This window comes from Somniosus microcephalus, chromosome 5, assembly GCF_052327205.1.
Source record: "Somniosus microcephalus isolate GS21.2 chromosome 5, FLI_Smic_1.0, whole genome shotgun sequence".
NCBI classification, from domain to species: domain Eukaryota; kingdom Metazoa; phylum Chordata; class Chondrichthyes; order Squaliformes; family Somniosidae; genus Somniosus; species Somniosus microcephalus.
In genome coordinates this window covers 282,919,306-282,931,798 of record NC_140991.1, presented here as the reverse complement: position 1 = coordinate 282,931,798, position 12,493 = coordinate 282,919,306, and positions in this window count along the sequence as shown.

Below are 12,493 nucleotides of genomic sequence, written 5' to 3'. Positions count from 1 at the left end.
GGGAGACAGATTGCTGGACTGTTGTGACACCCTGCAAGCACCTTTCAACACTGGTAAATGCAGCCACAATGGCAGCAGCCTGAGCTTGCATAACGGGAATGGTAGCCTAGTGGTTATGTTACTGGACTAGTAACCCAGAGACCTGAACTAGAGATCTGGTGTATATGAGTTGAAATCCCACCACACAACAGCTGGGAAATTTAAATTCAGTTAATTAAATAAATCTGGAATAAAAAGCTAGTGTCAGTAATGGTAGCCATGAAACTATTGGACTGTTGTAAAAACCCACCTGCTTCACCAATGTCCTTTACGAAAGAAAATCTACCATCCTTATCTGGTCTGGCCCATATGTGACTCCAGATCCCCAGTAACGTGGTTTGACACATAACAGCCCTCTGAAGTGACCTAGCAATACAATAAGTTGTTAAAAAAACCCGCTACGGGCAGATACCTCCGACCTGTAAGATATCTACAAATGGCTCAGGAGATACAGAGGCTGCGATCCTGGGCATCGCTGGATCCAGCACATGAAATCATTTTTAAAAAAACATTACGTAATTAAATATTTTAAACAAAAATTCAATTGTTTGAAAAAAAATGATATGTTTTTATGGGGCTAAAAATAAACTTCGCTTATTGAAGAGTATTTTTAATTTATAAATGAGTGACAACATTTTATTTTATTTTTTAAAACTCTTATGTTACTCAAGCGTAAGAATTTGACAGGCATTCATCGGGCGGAAGTTGTGCAAATAGCGCAACCCTACACCCGCAGAGGCCCATCTCCTGGGGATGCGGAGGATCTGTCAAAAGGATTCTTGACATATGAACATATGAACATACGAATTAGGAGCAGGAGTAGGCCACTCGGCCCCTCGAGCCTGCTCCGCCATTCAATAAGATCATGGCTGATTTGATTACTCCACATTCCCGCCTACCCCCGATAACTTTTCACCCCCTTGCTTACCAAGAACCTACCTACCTCTGCCTTAAAAATAATCAAAGACTCCGCTTCCACTGCCCTCTGAGGAAGAGAGTTCCAAAGACTCACGACCCTCTGTGAGAAAAAATTTCTCCTCATCTCTGTCTTAAATGGGCGAAACCTTATTTTTAAACAGTGACCCCTAGTTCTAGATTCTCCCACAAGAGGAACCATCCTCTCCACATCCACCCTGTCCAGACCCCTCAGGATCTTATATGTTTCAATAAAGTCACCTCTTACTCTTCTAAACTCCAGCGGATACAAGCCTAGCCTGTCCAACCTTTCCTCATAAGACAACCCGCCCATTCCAGGTATTAGTCTAGTAAACCTTCTCGAAACTGCCTCCAATGCATTTACATCCTTCCTTAAATAAGGAGACCAATACTGTACACAGTACTCCAGATGTGGTCTCACCAATGCCCTGTATAACTGAAGCATAACCTTCCTACTTTTGTATTCAATTTCCCTCGCAATAAACGATAACATTCTATTAGCATTCCTAATTACTTGCTGTACCTGCATACTAACCTTTTGTGTTTCATGAATTAGGACACCCAGATCCCTCTGAATCTCAGAGTTCTGCAATCTCTCACCATTTAGATAATATGCTTCTTTTTTACAGATCGCAAATGGTGGGTTATAGCGCATGTGCTTCGCATGCCTAAACCCGGAGCTTGCGCGGCTCCTACTGGCGTGTACACACCTCGTACGCACCCGTAGGGGTCGCAAAATGTGGCCCAATAAGAATAAAACCAGACGGACCACCCGGCATCGACCTCAGCACTGGCTATGGACACGACAAAGGCACATGCAACCCAGTCAACCCTGCAAAGTCCTCCTCACCAATATCTGGGAACTTGTGCCAAAATTTGGAGAGCTGTCCCACAGACAAGTCAAGCAACAGCCTGACATAGTCATACACACAGAATCATACAATTCAGGCAATGTCCCAAACTCCTCCATCAGCACCCCTGGGTATGTCCTGTCACACCGGCAGGACAGACCCACCAGCGACACAGTGGTATACAGTCAGGAAGGAGTGGGCCTGGGAGTCCTCAACATTGACTCCGGACCCCATGATGTCTCATGGCTTCAGGTCAAGTATGGGCAAGGAAACATCCTGCTGATTACCACCTACCGCCCTCCCTCAGCTGATGAATTGTAGGATTTGCAAAATTGTACTTTATATTATAAAGGGTCGAATGGCAGAAGAGGCCATGATTTTAAAGACTGTTTTAAAAGAAGCCCAGAAAAAGGGGCATTCAAAATGGCCGCCAGACCCTGCGATCAACTTATTGGGACACTTTAAAATGGTTCCTGCAAATCCTCAGACAGCTTTGTGGATTCAGCCCAAAGTAAGTTCTGGAAGCTGTTTCTGAGAGAACGAAACCAGACACCCGCATATACATATAGATTGGATACAGATCCAGTCAAGATCGGCCTGTAGATAAAGGCCATCTAAATGTTGACCCAGACAAAAGGGAACAGTTTCATATTCATGAGAAGAGCATCAAGGGCCCGTTAAGGACATCACCAGGACATTAAAAACAATGAAGGTCATTCCAGACCAGAGATGGGCCGTTACCGGCTGTGGTGTATGTAAACTGTTCCACCTTAAGAGAACTTAAGCCTGTTCCACCTTAAGAGGTGTACTACTTTCTCTGGCTGCTGTATACGTAATACCGGTGGTGACCACCGGTGTATAAGCATTGTGTAGTAATATTGTATTTAGTATAGTCCTGACCTCCAACCAGTAAAGACCTGTTGAACTTTAATCTTGTAGTCTGTGTTAGTAATTACAACTAGAACACACAGACTTAACAGTGGCGACGAGTCCGATTCTTACCCTGCGGCAGTTTATATCCACGGCGGCTTCGTCCACAGAACGGACATCAAAGAGAGGCTTCCACCCTCATCACCCTGCTGGAAGACACGTCGCGCGGCAGACATCGAGAAACCAGAGTGCAGAAGGCATCCTGAACTCGAAGCCTCCATCAGCGGCTGTCAGCTATCTTCTTTCTACCTCGGTGGTGGGTAAGCCGGGCAGCGACGCGACCAGAAAGTCGGCCGCGTTGGCTGTACAGACGGGGAGGGAAGACGGAGGAATAAGGGCGGTGAGATCGATCGCGACCGGAGATAAGGGCCGGGCCGCATTCGGGCCGAAAGGCGCAGCGCGGGGACATCGATCGCGGCTGGTGATAAGGGCCGGGCCGCATTCGGGCTAAAAAGGCGCAGCGTCTGGGGCAACTGAAGGCGCGAGAGCCGCGGTGAAGCGGAGACAGCGTCGGGGGACGGGTGAAGACCGCCAAGCGCGGGAAAACCGCCATTTTGTAGGCGGAGGACGAAGACAAGAGCGGGAAGCCGCCATCTTGGATAAAAATTAAAATAAATTAAATTGCAACGATGCCTAAACATGGGAACATTAATACCTTTGATAGCGACATCGAAGATTGGGCCATGTATGTAGAACGCATACAAAATTATTGTAAAGCAAATAAAATCCCAGATGAAGAGAAAGCACTAACATTATTAAACTTAATGGGTGCGAAGACATACGGGCAATTGAAACACCTTTTATCACCAGATGAACCGGCGGATAAGACGTTCGAGGAGATTGTTACTGTCCTGAAAAATCATCTAAACCCCACGCCGCTGATGCTAGCGGAACGATTTAAATTTTACAGCAGAAGGCAGCTGAAGGATGAAAGCAATGCTGAATATTTAATGGAATTGCATAAGCTAGCAAAGTACTGTCAGTTTGGAACGAGACTGACAGAGGCGCTACGAGATAAATTTGTGTGTGGTTTATTAAAAGAAGATACACAAAAGTGACTGCTCGAGGAGAATGAGCTGACGCTTGAGAAAGCGGTCACTATGGCAGCAGCACACGAAGCCGCAGCGAGAGGCACGGCAGCAATGCAGCTACGGTCACCGGAACTCAGTACAAATAAATTGGGTTTGAGTACTGTAAAATGTTATCATTGTGGAAAGACAACGCACGATCAGAACCAGTGTTGGTTTAAAAACCAAGAATGCAGAACGTGTGGCAGGCTTGGCCACATAGCTAAAGTATGCCGGTCAGGAAAGAAGACCAGCAACAAAAAGTCACCGCAAGGAAAATACATAAAGGTACACAAGGTGACAAAGAACAGTTCGACCGAACAGAAGTCAGATTCAGACGCTAGCAGTAATGAACTGGGTAGCTTAAGAGTACACAACGTTGGTAAGGATGCAGATCTCCAGACAATTTGGGTCATCCTTCAGATAGCAGGAGTCCAAGTAAAGATGGAATTGGACACTGGATCGGCATTGATGGTCATGAATAAGAAAGATTACAAAAGGTTATTCCAACATATTCCCCTACGGGATACGGAGATTATATTGAAAACATACACGGGGCAAAGAGTGTACCCCATCGGAAAGATAGAGGTAAAAGTGGTCCACAAGGGCGAAGAAAGCCAAGTAATGGACTTATATGTGCTACCTGAAGGAGGTCCACCACTACTGGGACGGGAGTGGATTAGGAAAATGAATATGGACTGGCACTCCTTGAAGGCACTAACGGTAGATTCCGGGGAAACAGATGTCAAACCTAAACGATTGTCCAAAATATTGGATGATGCTAAAGAGGTGTTCCAGCAGGGACTGGGAACACTGAGAGGAATTACGGCAAACATCAAGGTTGATGAACATGCACACCCAAAATGTTTTAAAGCCAGACCGGTACCCTATGCAATACGACCTACTGTAGAAGCGGAACTGGAAGCGCTAGAACGTTCAGGTGTACTGTCTAAGGTAGATTGGAGTGAGTGGGCTACGCCCATTGTTCCCGTTATGAAACGTCCTTCGAGCAACAAGCCAGGAGAACCAGGGAAGGTTCGCATCTGTGGAGATTTCAAAATCACCGTTAATCCAGTGCTTCACACGGTGCAGTATCCGCTTCCGCAGATTGAGGATATTTTTGCTTCGTTGTCTGGCGGGAAACACTTCACCAAGATAGACCTGGCGCAGGCGTACTTGCAGATGGAGGTTGAAGAAGAGTCACGCCAATACCTCACGATCAACACGCATCGAGGTTTGTACCGGTACAATAGGCTGGTTTTTGGAGTGGCATCGGCTCCAGCAATTTGGCAGAGGGCCATGGAGCAGGTATTACAGGGAATTCCAGGCACACAATGTTACCTGGACGATATTCTGATTACAGGTGATGGTGATGAAGAACACCTCGCAAACTTGGAACTGGTGCTCAACAGACTGAAAGAGTATGGACTTAGAGTTAATCGGCAGAAATGTGTGTTCTTCCAGAAGCGGATCTCGTACTGTGGTCATGTCATTGACCGGGAGGGGCTTCATAAGTCTCCTGACAAGATAGAGGCAGTTGTAAAGGCTCCCGCTCCGGATAATGTCTCTCAGTTGCGGTCGTTTCTAGGATTGATTAACTATTACCATAAATTTCTACCAAATCTATCCACGGTACTGCACCCGCTAAATGCTCTTTTACAGAAGGGGATACCATGGGAATGGAGCGAAAACTGTAAGAAGGCATTTCGCAAAAGCAAAGAATTGATCACCTCAGAGGAAGTGTTGGCTCACTTCAACCCGACACTGCCTATTCGGATGGCTTGTGATGCTTCTCCATATGGTATTGGGGCAGTACTCTCACACAAGTTGCCAAATGGCACGGAAAGGCCAGTCGCATTTGCATCCAGATCATTGACCTCCGCTGAGCGCAACTATGCGCAGATCGATAGGGAGGCTCTCAGCCTTGTATGGGGAGTGAAGAAGCTTAATCATTACCTGCAGGGCCAAAAATTCACACTTCTGACAGACCATCAGCCGTTGGTATCCATTTTTAACCCTAAGAAGGGTGTTTCAGTGATGACAGCACAGCGTCTCCAGAGATGGTCCCTTTTCCTAGGGGCACATCAATATCAAATAGAATTCAAAGGTACGAAGCAGCATGGCAATGCTGATGGGCTGTCGCGCCTGCCACTACCTGAAGAAGAAGAAACGACGAAAGTTGACCCTGTTGAGTTATTTCATTCGACCATCATCGAGTGTTTACCAGTCACCAATGCAAGTATTGAAAGAGAAACCAGGAACGACCCAACACTGTCCAGAGTCTACGAGGTGACAGTGAAAGGATGGCCAACACGTGGTGATCCTCTGTTACCGGCATTCTCGGCAAGGCGAGACCAGCTGTCCGTCTGCCATGGTACTTTGATGTACGGGACAAGAGTGATTATTCCTCCCAAGTTAAGGGAAAGAGTTCTAAAAGAACTGCATGAAGGTCATCTGGGGGGAGTTAAGATGAAAAGTCTTGCGAGGGCTTATGTATGGTGGCCGGGTATTGACCAACAGATAGAGGAGTTGACGAAACGCTGCGCTGGGTGCCAAAAAGTGCAAAATGCACCTCCGATCGCACCACTACACCCATGGGAATGGCCTTCAGCCCCATGGCAACGCGTACATATTGACTTTGCTGGTCCATTCATGGACTCCATGTTCCTAATTGCGGTGGACGCGCATTCCAAATGGCCAGAAGTGATCAAGATGAATACCACTACTTCAGAAAAGACAATTGCGGTGTTAAGAACAATATTCGCAAGGAACGGATTGCCAGAACAGATCTGTTCGGACAATGGACCACAGTTCGTGTTGGAAGAATTCCAAAAATTCTTAAAGAAGAATGGGGTGAAACATTATACCTCTGCCCCATATCATCCGGCGACAAATGGGTTGGCCGAGAGATTTGTCCAAACATTCAAAAAGGCAATAAAGGCCATGAACGATGATCAGGTTCCGCTACAGCACGAGGTGGACAATTTCCTAATGGCATACCGAAACGCCGCTCATGCAGTGACTAACCAAAGTCCTGCCATGATGTTTTATAACAGGAGGTTGCGGTCCAGGTTGGACTTGTTAAAACCAAATGTGCGGAGGGAAGTGGAAAACAAACAGTTCTGGCATATTAATAACAAGACCACTCGAAGTTTCGACGTAGGACAACCAGTGTTGGCAAGGGGCTATGGAAATGAAAAATGGCAGTCCGGAACAATTCGGGCCAGACAAGGACCTCTGATGTACACAGTAGATATTGGTAACAATGTGATAAGGCGTCATGCGGATCAACTGGTAGAATCGAGAGCAAGGGTCGAACCCATGGTTGCGACAGAGACAACTGTGGAAGACGTTAATGAACCTGAAGCATCTACCTCGGCAGGGAATGTACCTGATGATGATAACACCCAATGCATGGGAGACCAACTAGAGGAGTCACCTCAGCAACAGGAATCAGAGACCACTGAAAGGCGTTATCCAAACCGAATCAGAAGGCCTCCTGAGAGACTGAACCTTTGAACTGTTTATACCTGAAGTTATATATGTTATTATATGTTAAATGGGGATATGACTGTTAAGCTAAAAAGGGAGGATTGTGGTGTATGTAACCTGTTCCACCTTAAGAGAACTTAAGCCTGTTCCACCTTAAGAGATGTACTACTTTCTCTGGCTGCTGTATACGTAATACCGATGGTGACCACCGGTATATAAGCACTGTGTAGTAATATTGTATTTAGTATAGTCCTGACCTCCAACCAGTAAAGACCTGTTGAACTTTAATCTTGTAGTCTGTGTTAGTAATTACAACTAGAACACACAGACTTAACACCGGCCATCCAAGAACAGTTTAAAATATAATAACTACCCCGTTGTGCAACAAGCCCGCCAAAAGTTAAACAAAGACTAACCTGACTTGGCGCGAGATAAGAGCTGCTGGAAAAGAAGTGGAATTGTGAGAACACACGGGTAGGGGTTGTCTCGCTCTTCGGCTTTCCAGCTTGCAGGCATGCCCAGTTTTTGAGCTGGGTAAAGAGGAGTCGCTTCGGGAGAAGATCAGCGGGACTCCTCTCCACCGTCGGAGAGGAAGAAGAAGAAGACTAAGCCATCATCAAGAAGATCATTCGAGCCGGCGTCCCGCCCCGGGGTAAAACATCGGGAGATCATCGTTGACGAAACGAGAGGCCATCGACCCGCTCCGGCTCGGGAGAAGAGATAAAATGAAACTGAAGAAACGATGGGGGCCAGCCCGAGGCTCCTCTGACCGGGGTCGAGCCGACGATCCCCGACCCCACCGACATCCAGGCCAGCCAGTGTCCAGCCGCCCCCGACCCCCACCTCAGGAGAGAGGTGAGGCGCAGCTCGCTGGGGTTCCACGATCCACGTGGAGACGGGACGCCTGAAAGGACCAAACGCAGGCTGGTTCAAAACCTTGCACTTCCTAGTTGGATTGGTGAGCATGTTTCTGGCCCTCCATAATCAGATCTAGATAGGTTTAAGGGGGTGGATATTTAAGGGTATAATTAACATGAGTTGTTGTCCCTCGATGTTCCGTGTGTTTCCCTATTTCATGATGATTTTTGTAGAGTATAATATGCCTGTATTTGCCTTAGGTAGTATTGTGTCGTTATGATTTGTTTGTGTTTTTCCCTCCCATGTACTCTCTTATTTGCTTGCATTTGATTTGTGTTACCATATGCAATAAAATTTCATTTTGTTTCATCAAACTTGGTCTATAAGAGTTTTCTCTACATTGTAGTTCCTGCCCCAAAGTCCAGAGTATAGAATCTAAGGGGCGAGTGGGTTGAACCACTCAAGGTTTTACTGTGCAAGAGAGAGAGGCCTCTAGAGAGAGAAACCTCTGCGATCTAAAATCCCTTACAGAATCAGTACTCCTCCATGTCGAACACCACTTGGAAGTAGCACCGAGAGTAGCAAGGGCACAGAATGTACTCTGGGTGGGGGGCTTCAATGTCCATCACCAAGAGTGGTTCGGTAGCACCACTACTGACCGAGCTGGCCAAGTCCTGAAGGACATAGCTGCGATTCTGGACCTGCGACAGATGGTGAGAGAACCAACACGAGGGAAAAACCTACTTGACCTCGTCCTCACCAATCTATCTGTCGCAGATGCATCTGTCCATGACAGCATTGGTAGCAGTGATCACCGCAGAGTTATTGTGGAGACAAAATCGCATCTTCACACTGAGGACACCCTCCATCGTGTTGAACTAGCACCGTGCTAAATGGGATAGATTCAGAACAGATCTAGCAGCTCAAAACTGGGCATCCATGAGGTGCTGTGGGCCATCAGCAGCAGCAGAATTGTATACCACCACAATCTGTAACCTCATGGCCCAGCATATCCCTCACTCTACCATTATCATCAAACAAGGGGACCAACCCTGGTTCAATAAGGAGTGTAGAAGTGTATGCCAGGAGCAGCACCAGGCGTATCTGAAAATGCGGTGCCAACCTGGGGAAGCTGCAACACAGGACTACATGCATGCTAAAAAGCAGAAGCAGCATGCTATTAACAGAGCTAAGTGATCCCACAATCAACGGATCAGATCAAAGCTCTGCAGTCCGGTCACATCCAGTTGTGAATGGTGGTGGACCATTAAACAACTAATGGGAGGAGGAGGCTCCATGAATATCCCCATCCTCAATGATGGTGGAGCCCAGCACTTGAGTGCAAAAGACAAAGCTGAAGCGTTTATAACCATCTTCAGCCAGGAGTGCCGAGTGGATGATCCATATCGGCCTCCTCCTGAGGTTCCCACCATCACAGAAGCCAGTCTTCAGCCAATTCGATTCACTCCACGTGATATCAAGAAACAGCTGAGCGCACTGGATACAGCAAAGGCTGTGGGCCCCCGAAAACATCCCGCATGTCGTGCTGAAGACTTGTGCTCCAGAACTAGCCGTGTCTCTAGCCAAGCTGTTCCAGTACAGCTATAACACTGGCATATATCAGACAATGTGGAAAACTGCCCAGGCATGTCCTGTCCACAAAAAGCAGGACAAATCTAATTCAGCCAATTACTGGCCCATCAGCCTAGTCTCCATCATCAGCAAAGTGATGGAAGGTGTCGTCGACAGTGCTATCAAGCAATACTTACCAATAACCTGCTTACTGATGTCCAGTTTGGGTTCCGCCAGGACCACTCAGCTCCAGACCTCATTACAGCCTTGGTCCAAACATGGACAAAAGAGCTGAATTCCAGAAGCGAGGTGAGAGTGACTGCCCTTGACATCAGGACAGCATTGACTGAGTGTGGCATCAAGGAGCCCTAGTAAAACTGAAGTCAATGGGAATCAGGGGGAAAACTGTCCACTGGCTGGAGTCATACTTAGCACAAAGGAAGATGGTTGTAGTGGTTGGAGGTCAATCATCACAGCCCCAGGACATCGCTGCAGGAGTTCCTCAGGGCAGTGTCCTAGGCCCAACCTTCTTCACATGCTTCATCAATGACCTTCCCTCCATCATAAGGTCAGAAATGGGGATGTTTGCTGATGACTGCACAGTGTTCAGTTCCATTCACAACTCCTCAGGTAATGAAGCTGTCCAAGCCCGCATGCAGCAAGACCTGGACGGCATTCAGGCTTGGGCTGATAAGTGGCAGGTAACATTCACGTCACAGATATGCCAGGCAATGACTATCTCCAACAAGTGAGAGCCTAACCACAGCCCCTTGACATTCAACGGCATTACCATCACCGAATCTCCCCCCTCATCAACATCCTGGGGGTCACCATTGACTAGAAACTAAACTGAAACGGCCACAGAAATACTGTGGCAACAAGAGCAGGTCAGAGGCTGGGTATTCTGCAGTGAGTGTCTCACCTCCTGACTCCCCAAAGCCTTTCCACCTTCTACAAGGCACAAGTCAGGAGTGTGATGGAATACTCTTCACTTGCCTGGATGAGTGCAGCTCCAACAACATTCAAGAAGCTCAACACCATCCAGGACAAAGCAGCCCACTTGATTGGCACCCAATCCACCACCTTAAACATTCACTCCCTCCACCACCGGCGTACCGTGGCTGCAGTGTGCAGCATCTACAAGATGCACTGCAGCAACTCGCCAAGGCTTCTTCAGCAGCACCTCCCAAACCCGCGACCTCTTCCACCTAGAAGGACAAGGGCAGCAGGCACATGGGAACACCACCACCTCCAAGTTCCCCTCCAAGCCACACACCATCCTGACTTGGACGTATATTTCCGTTTCTTCATCAGCGCTAGGTCAAAATCCTGGAACTCCCTCCCGAACAGCACTGTGGGAGTACCTTCACCACATGGACTGCAGCGGTTCAAGAAGATGGTTCACCACCACCTTCTCAAGGTCAACTAGGGATGGGCAATAAATGCTGGCCTTGCCAGCGACGCCCACATCCCATGAACGAAAATTTAAAAAAACAGGAGTCTGAGCTTCCAGTGCAACACTCAGATGCTTCATAGAAACATAGAAACATAGAAGATAGGAGCAGGAGTAGGCCATTCGGCCCTTCGAGCCTGCTCCGCCATTCAATGAGATCATGGCTGATCATTCAAATTCAGTACCCTGTCCCTGCCTTCTCCCCATATCCCTTGATCCCTTTAGCCTTAAGAAATATATCCAACTCTTTCTTGAATATATTTAATGAACTGGCCTCCACCGCCCTCTGTGGCAGAGAATTCCACAGGTTCACCACTCTCTGGGTGAAGAAATTCCTCCTCATTTCAGTCCTAAATGGCTTATCCCTTATCCTGAGACTATGACCCCTGGTTCTGGACTCCCCGGCCATCAGAAACATCCTTCCTGCATCTAGTCTGTCCAGGCCTGACAGAATTTTATAGGTTTCGATGAGATCCCCTCTCAATCTTCTAAACTCCAGTGAGTATAAGCCCAATCGACACAATCTCTCCTCATACATCATTCCTGCCATCCCAGGTATCAGCCTGGTGAATCTTCGCTGCACTCCTTCCATGGCAAAAACTTCCTTCCTCAGGTAAGGCGACCAAAACTGCACACAATACTCAAGGTGCGGTTTCACCAAGGCCCTGTACAACTGTAGCAAGACATCCTTGTTCCTGTACTCGAACCCTCTTGCTACGAAGGCCAACATACCATTTGCCTTCTTAACCACCTGTTGCACCTGCATGCTTACCTTCAGCGACTGGTGCACAAGAACACCCAGGTCTCTTTGCACTTCCCCTTCTCCCAATCTATTGCCGTTCAGATAATAATCTGCCTTCCTGTTTTTGCCACCAAAGTGGATAACCTCACATTTATCCACATTATAGTGCATTTGTCATGTTTCTGCCCAATCACCCAACCTGTCCAAATCGTATTGGAGTTTCACGACATCCTCCTCACAGCTTACCCTCCCACCCAGCTTTGTGTCGTCTGCAAATTTGGAGATATTACATCCAATTCCCTCGTCCAGATCATTAATATATATTGTGAACAGCTGGGGTCCTAGGACCGATCCTTGCGGTATCCCACTAGTCACTGCCTGCCACTCGGAAAACGACCCGTTTATTCCAACTCTTTGCTTTCTGTTCACCAACCAGTTCTCTATCCAAGTCAATACCTTGCCCCCAATCCCATGTGCCTTAATTTTGCATGCTAATCTCTTATGTGGGACCTTATCGAAAGCCTTCTGAAAGTCCAAATACACCACATCCACT